The sequence below is a fragment of the Octopus bimaculoides genome, chromosome 9 (genome assembly GCF_001194135.2).
Source record: "Octopus bimaculoides isolate UCB-OBI-ISO-001 chromosome 9, ASM119413v2, whole genome shotgun sequence".
NCBI lineage: Eukaryota > Metazoa > Mollusca > Cephalopoda > Octopoda > Octopodidae > Octopus > Octopus bimaculoides.
Window position 1 is genome coordinate 23,369,563 of NC_068989.1, and position 12,698 is coordinate 23,382,260.

Here is a 12,698-nt window from a genome sequence, read left to right on the forward strand (position 1 = left end):
AAAAAAAAAAAAAAAAAAATTTTAATAACAATAGAAATAACGGCTTCATTATTAAAATTAATGAAAAAGTCATTGCATTAGTCATTAAGATTTTAAATATAGTTTACAACTTCAGTAAAAAAAGAAACCGATTGTTACCGAACACTCTGGATGAAATAGAACTCCAAATTTAGAATGGAATAAATTTAAGAAATTGCTTGCATACCAAATCTATTGAATAATGAAATTTTTTTTTATAAAACAAGCTGACCCCGTGATAGTTGAGTTTAATTTGAAACAACCACCTGGTAGTAAATATCAATATAGCATATAGATGTTTTATTTATAAGTCATATCATCAATATTATATAATGTCCAACCAATGCTAGCATGGAAAGCGGGCGTTAACGATGATGATGATGACGACGACATTACGTGTCATCGTATTCCTTTATTCTTTCACTTCTTTCAGTTATTTGGGTATTAAGATAGTAGCCAAAGGCGGCGAGCTGGCAGAATCGTTAGCACGTCGGGCGAAAGACTTAGCGGTATTTCGTCTGCTGTGACGTTCTGAGTTCAAATTCCGCCGAGGTCGACTTTGCCTTTCATCCTTTCGGGGTCGATAAATTAAGTGCCAGTTACGCACTGGGGTCGATCTAATCGACTTAATCCCTTTGTCTGTCTTTGTTTGCCCCTCTATGTTTAGCCCCTTGTGGGTAAAAAAAAAAAAAAAAAAAAAAAAAAAGATAGTAGCCAACTATGCCGAAATTCATGTCAGAAATCGAGGATGTTGGGAGTAAAAAACGCTGATTGTGGCTGATGGATGGAAACATGAAGCGAGAAACCGAAGTGTTGATTATAGCCGCTCAGGGACCAGTCATTAGGACGACTTTGATAAAGGTAATTCTTCTTTCTCTCAGATTCTGTGAGGAAGATGAAATTATCAAGCATCTCTTGAGTGAATGCAGTTGCTAGCACAAAAAAAAAAAAAGAATAAATAAGTGCAGGCATAATTTTGTAGGTAAAAGAGTGTATTGGGATGTTAACCGAATGTGTGAATTCAAAGTAATAAAGTGGTTTGAACACGAATCAGAGGCTGTAATAGAGAATAAGAATTACATGATTTTATGGGCTTCACCCATAATGACTGACTATATTATCAAGGCAAAAAGACCAGACACCGTTGTGTAAGACCATAGACTTTACAGTACCATGACAACAGAGTGGATACCAAATTTGAAAAGATCGAGAAATATCAGGACCTAGCCACAGAGAGAGAGAGTGTAGAAGAACTTGACAATTATTCCCGTGGTGATTGGTGCACTTGGCACAACAACCAGACTGCTACTTAAAAGCCTGAAGGATATTGGAATTGAGATTCGCATTGTCAACCTGCAGAAAGATACAACACTATTCTGCTAGAATCCTGAGGAAGATTCTCGAGACATGAAGTGATTTGTCACCAAACCTCAAGAGAACATCTTTTCTAAATAATGTAATATGTGGTAATAATAATAATAATAATAATAATCCTTTCTACTATAGGCACAAGACCTGAAATGGTGGTGGTGGTGGGAGGAGGATAATCGATTACATCGACCTCACTATGCAAACTGGTACTTAACTTATCAATTCCGAAAGGATGAAAGGCAAAGTCGACTTCGGCGGAATTTGAACTCAGAAGGTAAAGACGGACGAAATACTGCAAAGCATTTTGTCCGGCGTGTTAACGATTCTGCCAGCTCACCGCCTTAATAATAATAAAAATAAAATTAATAATAATGTGGAAATTATTACCGTAATAAAATGTTTAAATTATTCTTACATATTTGAGGAGAATAGTAGGACTTATATATATATTTTCTTAATATTCTATTATTATTATTATTGTCTTTTGCTAAAATTTCAGACAATAATCTTTTCTAGGCACAAGGCCTGAAATTTATGGGGAGGGGGCCAGTCGATTAGATCAACTGTACGCAACTGTTACTTAATTTAATCGACCCCGAAAGGATGAAAGGCAAAGTCGACCTCGGCGGAATTTGAACTCAGAACGTAAGGACAGACGAAATACCGTTAAGCATTTTGCCCGGCGCGCTAACGTTTCTGCCAGGTCGCAGCCTTAAAAATTTCAGACTCTTATTGATTTCAGAATCTTTATACAGAACTTGTGGTTAAAAATTAAGCAGACCAGGTGGCCGAGTGGTTGAGGCGATGGACTGCTAATCCATTGGGGTCTCCCCGCGTGAGTTCGAATCTCATCCTCGTCGATTAGCTTTTTTTTTTAAAGGCGGTGCTCCAGCATGGCCACAGTCAAATGACTGAAACAAGTAAAAAAGTAATTCAGCGAACTGGTTGTTAAAATTTTGGCATCTCATCGGCAACAATATGCAAAATGTTACTTAATGATCAAAACCTAAAGTTAGTTAGTTAACATGGCAAATAGTAACTGCAAAAAATTGCATCGTGCAAGTAGCACCCACACAGCTTACATGAACTACTCTATTTTTCAGCAACGGCTCAGTAAACTGCTTTGTACCAATAATGAAGACTGAAATAATTTACGAGACACCCAGCTATGTATCTGTAAACTCATTGAATTATACATCTTTGATTGCAAATACAATTCTGAAGCGTTTGTTTTTCGAGTTGATGTTATTTCTCTCGACTAAAAATAATATTTAGGTTTACGTGAGGGCTTCTTTTAGAGTCGTTATACGAACCCCAGATATATATTTAAATTCGTATGTTAAGAACACAGCAACTATTTCAAGTTATATATTGCAATTAAAAGAAAAGTATATTTTAAAATCTTTTAAAACAACATTCTAAACAGAAAGCGATGTTAATGAGCAAGCGTCATCATGAAAATAATTCTAACTCAATAAATTATACCCCCCCCCCCCCAAAAAAAAACGAACTAAATTAATCTGTCTGTTATATATCGTTGCACTATCAAAAGTTTACCAAGCGGGAAACGAAGAAGCCAATCAGAAGCGATCTGAACGTCAGACGAGATGTGGTATCTGCTTCGGATCTTTGCGTTCTAAGTTCACATTTCGCCGAGGTGTGATAGAGGTCGCAATTGATTCAGACAATTGACTAATATGGAGCATAGGCTTATAACCAACAGCTACAATGGGAGGTTGAAGCTTCATCCAGCTGTAGATCATACGGCTGAATAGAATAGTTAAACGGTTTAACGGAATGGTAAGGAATATCGAATGAGTATACTCGGACGTATCCTTTATTCGTTACGGGGTTCAAGAATCAATGGTTTGTTTCATTACCATTTGTGTTGTTTCTTAGAAGTACCTTTTGCGTAACATTAGACACCAGAGAGAAAAAACGCGATCACACCGGCCTCTATGTAGTCGCCTGACTTGCTAGAAATAGCAGCCAAGTTTCCTTCAAATTACTCCTTACCATCTTAAAAAAAGCGGGCACATTGAATAATGTGATTCTAGGAATACTGCGTTTGAAGAACGATCTCGTTACAGTTGGTATGTCGTTTGATCATAGGACTGTACAATCAGAGCTAAGCTGAGATTAAATAATGTCAGAAGCAACCATTTGAGAGAGTTAGTAAGTGGTTAATCTAATGCTAGAAGTAGCAGCAAAATCTCAAAACGCACCATACCGACTTAAAAAAGAAATATTACATTGGTCAATGTAGTCCAAGATATACAAGGAAATGGGACGGTCACGGTAGATTGACATTTATCATAAGTCTCCTCGATAAGAGTTGACCTGGGTCTTAGCACCCTCCTCTTCGTCATCGTCATTACCTACAACAATAACAACGACTGTTCCTTGAGGTCCCTTGTGATTTTGAAAAAAAAAAAAAAAGGATTTAGTCTGTTGGGTTTTGTATAATACCTTTCAAAAGGAAAATTGAATTTATCATTGATTAACTTTTGCCAGCCATACGTTTACTGAAAGAAACCAGAAAAAAAGATTGTCTTATAGAAAACATAGAAATTATTTGAAAATAAGTTGCTGCGGACTTTGTTTGTTGCCAGAGACAGTGTTGAATACTAACTTTTGTGAAAGAAAAGAACTTTCTTTTGGCAAAATACCGAATAAATTTACATCAATATAAAAGATATATTTTTAGATCAATATGTCTAATGGCAGTTTACCAAAATACAAATACCGACAATAATGTAAAAACACAAAACAAAACAAAAAACAACAGGAGAACCCCGCCCATGCAAAGAAAACTAAAAATAAAACTTAAAACATCAATTTTATGAACGTTCCAATGATTTGTTTGCATTTTATTTCTAAGAGCCAACTATCTTACGTCACCAAATTATATCTGTTGAGAGACGAAGACAATGGGTAGAAACAGAGAGAATTGTGAGATGTTTTGCAGTGTTATATCAATGTCTTGAGAGCAAATATTGTTTTGTTTTATTTTTCCATGTTGATGTTGATATGGGTTCTACGATCCTACTTCATTGCGGTCTTCAAACGTATCTAATTCCATTCACATCTAAGATTCTCCCCGCTCATCAGTGCTTATTATTTATATCACTTCTGTGAAAATGAAATATAAATTTGACTTTGGCTGATCGCAATTTGAATTCATTAAAAAAAATACCACGAGATCCTGATACGTTCCAAGCCAGTGTCTGCAATCAAGTTGTCGACGTAAGTGTGACGACGTTTTCTTCTCTTACATCACCATGAAGAGGGTTCCAAAAGACTAATTTGGATGCTTTCAGTTCAGAGTGATGCACCAAATAGTCGCCGCCGTCTTTGCCTGATATTCTGACCAACCTTCGGCAGAACCCGTTTGATAATTTCTGTGTCAGTGTCCATGTTTCACTGCCATATAATAGCACTGATTCGATAGTTGCAATGAACAACTTGGTTTTGATTGTGAATAGCAAAATCGTTAAAGCTTTACAGTATCTAATGAAACTCAACGTTCTGTGTCCAAATTCCGTCGAAGACAACTTTACCTTTCTTCCCATCCTGGAGTTGATAAAATGTAGCAACGGAATTGATGTAATCGACGAACCACCCTTCCCTTAAAACTGCTACTTTGTGCCTAAATGAGAAACATTATTATCAACACTTTTGCCTTTCTCTCTTTCAGAATTGATAAATAAAGAAATAGTCAGGAGACTTAGATTAGCGGAATTGTTAGAACGTCAGACGAGATATCTTGTGGTGTCGGTTTTGGTTCTTTTCGTTCTGAGTTCGAATTTCGCCTAGGTGTGATAGAGAGGGAGCAGTTGATTCAAACAATTGGCTAGTATGGGACATAGGCTTACAACTAACAGCTGCAATGGAATGTTGAGTCTTCATCCAGCCGTAGGTTTGCACGGCTGAATAGGATCGTTAGCGCGCCGAATAAAATACTTAGTATTTCTTCTGGATCTTTACGTTCTGAGTTCAAATCTCACCGAGATCAAGTTTGACCCTAATCCTTCCGTGGTCAATAAAATAAAGAACTAATCAAGTGCAGGGGTCGATATAATCCAGTCCCCTCGCCTCAAAATTACCTGACTTGTGACAAAATTTGAAACACTTATTAACTGTTACGGCACTGAAAACTGAGTCTTTGAATTCTTTTGTGCTACATTTCAGGCAATGTCTTCAGTTAATTCCTCACCCGAAGTTTTCTTTAACAGTTGTTATGATTTACTGTCTGGTTGGTCTTGATCGAAGATGTTTCAACTGTGACCATCCTGTCTTTTTATGGGTGACTACGGTTACATTGGCTAACGTGTCCTTCATTTATCAAGTCAGTAGCACGTGAATTAAGTTAGATTGAGATACTTTATCTTGCCTGTGGGTCGAACGGACACGTAGAGATGTTCTCATGGGATCGCTTTTAGATAACTGTCTTTAGGTCTTGTAGAGCAAAATAATACAATTTCTTCGTTGATCAAGATGTATTTCAAATGAGAAAAGTCAACTAACTAGTACCTGCAGTAACCTGAAAATAATTCTGTCGACTACATTTCACCTCAACCCATGAAATGTGCCTTTGGGTCTACTGTAACGAAATCAATAAAATAATGTAGTTCGGAAATAAAACGTTAGGCTGTTTAATTTTATCCCTCTTGATTTCAAGTTCAAAATCCTGCTTGAACTATCCTTCAGCTGTCAATAAAATACTGAAGTGCAGAAAGGTGTACTGTTGCACAATGCAATCATAGGTCTCAAAAGAACAGCGTCGATGAAGCGCCTGTCAGACTCAGCTGACACATGCTCAATGTGCTTATGGGCAAAGAGAAACGATATCTGGAGCTGAAATAGAATACTCTAAGCCGTTAAGCAGTTGGAAAATAGAAGGAAATAGATCCACAGTGCAAATTCTCTCGGTGGTCTTCGTGGCCGAACGGTAGGCACAACAGCACAAGGAAATAAGATTACCCGAAAGTAAAGGCAGCATTTCAAAAACACGGCTCCCTTAGTGTCAAGAAGTAACAGACCGAAACACTTGCTTGATAGGAGTTTTCCCTCTGAAAATTTCTCCTGTTGTCTACTTGTTACATATCGAGTTTCCACTTACTACTGGTATGGCGGTTAGAATCTTTGACAATGCTCTTCAACAAACAAACCTGAGCTCAATATAGTATGTTGTTGTTTAACCGTAAATTAGACATCATTGAGCAAACTTATAAAGTAAAGCCACTCTAACGGTGACCATCTCGCTTTTTCCTCGAGTATTTTATGCTGAGGACTATATTATCCAACTTGTTGAATAAAACATCATGCGATTTTTACCCCGATTTTCTATACTCTGGGTTCAAATTTCGCCGAGATCAACTTTACCTTTCATCCTTTCGGGGTCGACAAAAAAGTACCGATCGAAGGCGAAGCATTGGTGGAACTGTAAGAGGGTGGGGCCAGATGCATTTTGCTTCTTTACGTTTGAGACGACACTGGTGCCAAGCTGTGTCTGCCCTAGTTGGCAGTCATTCTCTTGGATAACATCGATAATACAGAGAGGGGAAGACTTACATGCATGGACAACGGTCTTTCTTCTACAAAAAGAAAAAAAGATAAAAATAATGAAAACAATGCCCCGGCCTGTAGATACATGGTCAACTCTGAACGACTGAGACTGTCTCCCATCCTCTGCATACATATGCATCTTCGTCTATATCCAAATAACAAAGAAACCAGTTGCTTGACAGCCAATGATTCATTCATCAACACTCTACGACCATTAGCATCCCAAATAGATTGTTTCCTCTAATCAGAGGATGTAAAATTCTGCTGTATCTTATCAATTTCTCTCCTGTCATGAAGACTTCCCATCTGACCCTACCATATTAATTAGTTTATATTATGTCTTCTTCCGTTTCGGCGTCTGTTCATGTTATTATCTCTCCGTTAGTTGTGATACCAAAAGAAACGTCGGCTTGGAATTAACTGTCCATGTCTCATGGGAGAAGGAAAGAGTAGTTTTAGCATTCATTTTTTAGGATTCTGAAAAATATAGAATTCACTTCCCCCAAATTAAAACTTGTTTTACATTTCGTCCCCCATATCTTCGGTATACTTCCCTTTTCTATGAGGTATGAGTGAAGGCACATGACCTAGTGGTTAGGGTGTTGCACTCACGACCTTACGAATGTGGTTCTGATTTTCAGACTGGATGGTGCGTTATGTTATTGAGCGAAACCCTTCAAGTCCACTCAGCTGTGAATGAATTACCCTGTGATGGACTGTCGTCCCATTCAGAGTAAATATGATCTCGGTCACTCATAGGCCATGGAAACCCAGTAATCGGTCTGATTAGTTTTAGAGCTCAAGACAGAACCAACCTAATAACTTATGAGGTATGAGACATCTAATTCGAAAATGCGATAAGAATTAGTTATACTTTCTTTTGCTTGTTTCAGTCATTTGACTACGGCCATGCTGGAGCACCGCCTCGAGGGGTTTTTAGTCGAACAAATCGACCCCAGGACTTATTTTTTAAGCCTAGTACTTATTCGGTCAGCCTCTATTGCTGAATCGCTAAGTTACGGGGGCGTGAACACACCAACACCGGTCGTCAAGCGGTGATGGGGGACAAACACACACATACATATACGACGGGCTTCTTTCAGTTTCCATCTACCAAATCCACTCACGGGGCTTTGGATGGCCTGAGGCTACAGTAGAAAACACTTGTCCAAGGTGCTACGCAGTTCGACTGAACCCGGAACCGTGTGGCTGGGAAACAAACTTCTTACTACACAGCCACGCCTGTGCCTACTGTATATTTTTTCTTTCTACGTCACTATGCCAACAAGCGATTCCATTCCTAGTGACTTCCCTGACAGCATCATATCCTTTTCATGGAAGTTTCTTTGGTTTCCGATTGCCATCCATTAAGTATTTTATTTTTAGAAACCTCTGGCTGAGATTCGAACTCTACTTCTCTGATTTTCCAAGTTTACCGTTAAAGTTATTCACACATAAACGAATATAGTTTGACCAATCAGCATTGGTTGAATTATGGCTTAAGCAGCAACTTCGGAAGAAGTGAGCGAGTTGCCCCGCCAAATGGATTCTAGAATGTTCTGGGCTAACAGTTAATTAAAGATGCGAGAATTAGAGCAGAACTAAGCCAGGTTTATACGGATCAAGTTGCTTTTACGGATAATGTATTTTTTTTGGTAGTTTCTCGCCTCTCTCATCAATTCTCCAGGTTAATTCAATAGACTTATTTCAGGATTTGCACAAGTCAGTCGTTTTTCTCGTCTGCTCTCTGAACTTGCTTATCCTTTCCTTTATTCGCAGGTCTTAACTAGAAGTGTCATTCAACAACTATACATTATATGCAATGATTCATGTTATGTAGCATTTACACAATATTAATTTATTGAATGTAAGATATATGTGCACTTTAAATGTATTCTATGAGATATGGACCGTGGGACGTGGATTGAAGCTGTCGTCCATGAGATACAGATGGACTATAGGTGTAATCCGTGAGGTAAGGAACCTGTGATGTTGATTGTCAGGTGCAAAAATGAGGTAAGGACTCTTCTGCACTCTCCCGAAATGCCCAGATTTCATACTCAAAGTATGAGCTGCAAGTCCTCGACTCCCAACTCCACAGGTAATCACATTGTTCTCCACCCATTCATCCGACAGTTTTCCGCCAATTCCTGATACTTGGTTCTCTTTCTGTCTTGAATTTCTTCCATCCTCTTCTCCAGTGGCACAGTTAACTCCAGAAAGACTAGCTGCCTTGTTGCACTGAAAACTATGATGTAGACTGAGATATCGACTGAGAGATATTGAAGGTAAGATGTGAAATATGGACTGAGATATATCTCAGTCCATATTTCACATCTTGCATTCTGTTGGAAGTAGGATCTGGATGCAAGTGGAGACTGCTATACAGATAGATGTGAACTCCAAGCAAATAAAGACAGGAAATATGTAATAATGTTGACTCACAAGAGCTCATCCGTCCTTTCACAGGATCCACAGAGTGCCTACAACACACATCTTCACCTGGCAAACCAGCCGGTTCAGTTGCTGGTCGCCCGACCATGCAACAAGTAGTATTGGATTACATGATACTCGTAGCAGGGTTTTCCTACACGCACATGCACACTCACACACTGAGATATGCATTGGTAGATTCGTTAATGCGTGGACAAAATACAGGATGTGACAAAGACTCCTCCTACATTGTTGAAAAACAATTCAATACCCAAGCCATGATAATAACAGAAAAAACCCATCTCAAAACCACAAAACATTAACTACATCAGGATAACCACTGGCCTAACTTTACTTGAGCTGCACCAATGGCTGCATAAAATATGGGAGTTTTTTCTGCCGCAACCTGCACCGCGCTTTATTTTATTTCCAGCTCAGCGTTAGTTACGTTCTAAGTTGAAATACCGTCGAGGTTTCAACTTCGCTTTTCCTCCTTCAGGGTTCGATAAAGGAAAGTATCTACCGATAACTGGTGTATGTTTGTGTCCATTTAGACCTATGCTACATATGAATGGAACTATAACAGAAGAAATATAAGTCGGGTTTGTGGTTAGAGAGAAACAGCTAGCAAACAGTTGCGCGCGCACACACGCACACACGCACACACACACACACACACACACACACACACACACACACACACACACACACACACACACACACACACACAGGTAAATGTAGAGATAATAATCCTTTCTACTATAGGCACAAGGCTTAAAACTTTAGGGGAGGGGGCTAGTCGATTTCATCGATCCAAGTGCGCCACTGGTACTTATTTTACCGACCTCGAAGGATGGGAAGCAAAGTCGACCTCAACATAATTATAATAATGAACATAGAAGCAGATACACAGCACAGGCCAACAGATATATACACATATGCATACATACACATGCTTACGTACATGCACGTAAATACATAGATACATGCACGCATACATACATATATGCATACATATAAACATACATGCTTCTATCTATCTATCTATCTATCTATCTATCTATCTATCTATCTATCTATCTACCTACTTGTCTGCCTGTCTGTCTATAGGGGAGGGGTTGGAGCAAAATTAGTTGTGAAATGAGTAATTTTTTTATTTCTCGTTATTTTCTCCTTGCCTGTTTGAAAGCATTACATTGCAAGTATTTCATCATCATTTTGTACTGTTGCATCATCTCCAGGAGTAAATATTGGTCAGCATAGTCGTTGTTATTGAAGTTGAGAGAATTTGAAACATAGTCAGGTGATAGGTACTTTTTTGTCAAGAAATTTTTCCTCAACTTTAACCCGATTGCAATTGACGTTGCTAATAAAATATCAGGATAATTTTGGTGTTTGACTATCAATATTCTTTTCTCTGTTGGATTCCAAGTTAATTTTTCCCCCCCAAAACTAATGTTTAATTTGATCATTTCCAAGTTTCAAAAAATGAGGTCTAGACTAAAATGACTAATCTCAAGAATTTCTTCATTAACACTTCACGGAGCGTAAATATAACGCGAAGGGAGACACTCCAGAATATTCTGAAGAAGCTTTAGAGAATATTTTGTGAAGAGTTTTTTTTTTATTTAGTTGAGTTTTGTTGATTCCACACCCTATGCCATTTCCCCCTGATCTTCTTTCATTTGATTTAGATATCTAATTTTTTGTTTTGTTTCGCATTTCTGATCTTTCTGATGTCTAAGGATAAATACTGAGTATGAGTCTGTTTTCTAGAGCAGGGGTTTTCAAACTTTTTGACTTGCGGACCCCTTTATATTTCAGGCTTTACCTTAGGGACCCCCTTATAAACGCTTATGAAATTTATACATAAATATATGCTTAAAATAACATATATTTTTACATTTATTTATTTAACAGTATTTAACAAATAGGTTTATTGTCAATTAAAAGATTTCGATTAAAAAACACATATAAAATCAAATTGTCTTGTCCTTGCGGACTCCCTGCGGTCCGCGGACCACATTTTGAAAACCCCTGTTCTAGAGAACTGAAGCGGCATTTTTATATACTCTTGTCTTATTCGTTTTGCCCCAGCCGAATTTGTCTTTTATTTACTCAAAGAGAACGGTGATAATTTTCTGAAATAGTGATCAGATTATATCATAATGTTTTTAATGCATTTAGGGAAGACCATTTGCTTGTAAGGTAGTGAATATTTCTAAAAAATACATTTGTCTCAAAGTCAGGAATGCGGTAAAAATACCTTATATTGCGCCCCCTCCTCAATATGTAAGCACGTAAGATAAGTGTGTCTACGCAGTCTCTCGACTTGTTAGAAATAGTAACTATATTCCTTTAAACTACATATTACCGTATTAAAAAAGGACGTGGTTAATTTAGTCTGGGATAAAACAAAAAGGTAGGAGGTCCACGACTGGAACAACTTTTGATTACAGAGTTTGCTAGGTTGGCGCTGACCTACTAAACACAACATACAAATACACGCAGTCACACACACATACACAAAACAAACACACGCAGAAACATAACAGAACATATATACTACACGCACTCATGCACACATATATACTCACACACACACACACACACTCAAACGCGGGCACACACACGCAACAATAACAGACGCAATAGCTAAAAAGACAGACAGAAAGAGACGGACGAATACGCTGTTAGAATTTGTGCTTCTCTTCAGCATGAATCACGAAAATATAGGCTTAAATAATTCATTAAAGATAAGAAATTAGCGAATAAAGTTCTCCAAAAACAACTGATATCATTGAACACAATAAATAATATCAAACTATCGTTATTAAATAATTTATTTATATATACTAATTTTTACACTCTAACTGTCGCAGACGAGGTGGCCGAGTGGTTAAGGCGATGGACTGCTAATCCATTGGGGTCTCCCCGCGTGAGTTCGAATCTCATCCTCGTCGATTAACTTTTTTTTTTCTTCCCTCTACTGTTATTAGTGTTACTGCGATCATTGTTCTGTGGTCATGCTGGGGCAACGTTATTGAATTTTCTGTCGAAAGATATTTTATTGTTTGAAACTTGTTTTCTTTCGATTATATTTTATATTGTGTTAAATATTAATTATTTGTGTTCGTGGTAAGTAGCTTGCTTACGAACCACATGGTTCCGGGTTCAGTCCCACTGCGTGGAGCCTTGGGCATGTGTCTGCTACTATAGCCTCGGGCCGACCAAAGCCTTGTGAGTGGATTTGGTAGACGGAAACTGAAAGAAGCCCGTCGTATTATATATATATATATATATATATA

General features: G+C 38.0%; 2 non-coding genes across 2 annotated transcripts; both read left to right on the forward strand.

The window, feature by feature from the left end:
• The first annotated feature begins 2,167 nt into the window (after window positions 1-2,167).
• Trnas-gcu (transfer RNA serine (anticodon GCU)) lies at window positions 2,168-2,249 on the forward strand. The gene has a single exon. It is a non-coding gene; the product is annotated as a tRNA-Ser (tRNA).
• Window positions 2,250-12,271: 10,022 nt separating this feature from the next.
• Trnas-gcu (transfer RNA serine (anticodon GCU)) lies at window positions 12,272-12,353 on the forward strand. Its single transcript has one exon. It is a non-coding gene; the product is annotated as a tRNA-Ser (tRNA).
• The last annotated feature ends 345 nt before the right edge of the window (window positions 12,354-12,698 follow it).